Genomic DNA, 2239 nt, shown 5'->3' on the forward strand with positions numbered 1-2239 from the left:
GGGAATGGAACAGAATGGGATATGCCCTTGAAAGAAGAGTAACTGTAGAAACTGCATGCACATATACTGCTATATCAACTGAGAGCTGAACCATACCAGATGGGCTGCCTAAACCCTGGTCCTCAGCATTTGATTGGGTCAGCTGCCTGGTTGAAAAGAATAAATGTGACTTTTGAATTAAATAGGTTATTAATGATCAACTCACATGTGTTTTGCTGCATTTACTGCCTTGTCTTTGTGGCATCTTTCTGAAGAAAATATGTCTCAGCTGTTGTTTCAAGCTGTGGTTGATCATATGACCGCAATCAAGACCCTTATAAAATTGCAGCCCTTCATTTAGCACACAATGCAAACCAGCTCAAAGACAGATCATATTGCAGGCTTGCAATTTTCTGCATGCTTTACTACAACAATCTTTTTATCTGGTTTGCTCCAGGGCTTCACAGCACTGGGTTATGGGCATTTGCACACATCATCACTTAACAAAAGTGTTCGTTTTGAGCTGTGTAAACAAAAGAGTGCACCAGCTTCCACATTGGCAGACAATTTATTTATCTCTATTGAATTTTCTCTAACTGGAGACTTAAGATGACTCTCTCTGTGCTGTATTTTCAAGATGAGGGGTTAAACCAAATTGTGTTAAAGTGCTGATACCTAATGAACAAAAAGGAGGAATCAAAAGAGTTGAGATGAATTTGAAATATTGATGTATTGTGATGTTTCTTATGTGTCCATGAATTACTAATCCTTGAATAGAGCTAATCATAACAGGCTCTTTTTTTTTAACCACAGTGGATGCAAAATCCCAGCACAGCACCCCAGTGGCTTTGGCGGTCATAGTGCTCTCTTCCATGGTGTTTGACCAAACAAGCCCTATTTTCAAATCTCACACTGATATCAAGCTCCACCCAAGAAACCCACCTGGGAGTGTTCTCAGCAGTGGGCACAGTAAGTCTGCAGTGGTCAGGCATGAGAACCACCTTTCTCTACAGTGATGGAGAGAAAATGTAGCCCCAGGCAAAGCAATTGCTCTACAATTTCCCTTGTGGTCTCAAGAAGATGTAGTGGTGTTGGGCACTGTTACCATTGGAGCCATGAGTATTTTTTTCCCCTTTTAACAACAGCTTGGGGTTGAAGCTGCAGCTAGAACTCAGAAGGGATGTGCACAGCATTGTGTCCATGACCCACATGTGGCCGCCAGTTCTTCAGGCATAGGTAATGTACAGTACAGACAAAAACTACATAGATAGAATGCAGATGGGGTACCACTTGCACAACATATGAACATCACCTTTGCTCCCTTCCAGCCTATTTGTTTGTGCCCATCCAGGAGAAAAGCTGCCTTGATGCATGAAAGGCCAGAGGAGTTTGATGCATTACTAAATGCAGAGCAAACAATTTGCCTTATGAAACAGTGGGAGGTTTTTCTGCACAAACACATATTTTATCTTTATTGTACCCTTCCATGTAATTGCAATGTAACTGAGAAGGCAATTGCCTGAAACAGGATATCCTTTCCTTTTAGAGATTCTTGGTGTTTTGCTTCTTTGTCTGAGGCTTACATTTTAAGCAAGAAAAACAAGTTATCCTGTGAATAGTGCAGGTGACAAGACAGTCTGTTGTTTACTGAACAGTCATTCCAATGTTTCGCTTAATTCTGTATTCAGCACTCCCCTTCTGTGTGTAACTGAATAACACAGCAGAGCCTGTGGCTCCCTTGAGCACTTGAGATAGGGCAATGGCACTTCCCCACTCCACAAGAGGACCAAGCCCACTTCCAATCAGGGAGCATTCAGACATAATACTGCTGAGAGGCAAGGTTGTTCTTACACACGTTGAGGAGAGCCCTGGCTTTCATTTGAGTTGTTTTGAAGAATTCTCTAAAAGCCCAGAAATGTTCCAGGTTGCCTTGTTTGTAAAAGGTTTTCCAGCAAAAGATGAGGGGAATTTTGGAGCAGAGCAGTGATCGTCTGTTACCTAGCACAGCTGAATGGAACCATATTTTCTAGCTAATACTGCAAATGTGGTCATGAGGTGTGGTCAGATCTAGCAGAAACCACTGTTACAGACTAGTAAACCTTGGTGCAACGTTCTGGTGGCTTCCTCTGGAGGAGGTATGACTTGTAATCACCAGACTGGGAACTTCCAAAGCCAGGACCTCAATGTGCCCATCCAGGGCAGACTTGAGATTAGGGAGGGATGGGTGACTGCATCCAAAGCATCCAAACTCCTTTCTACC

Source organism: Dryobates pubescens, chromosome 15 (genome assembly GCF_014839835.1).
Source record: "Dryobates pubescens isolate bDryPub1 chromosome 15, bDryPub1.pri, whole genome shotgun sequence".
Taxonomy (NCBI): Eukaryota; Metazoa; Chordata; class Aves; order Piciformes; family Picidae; genus Dryobates; species Dryobates pubescens.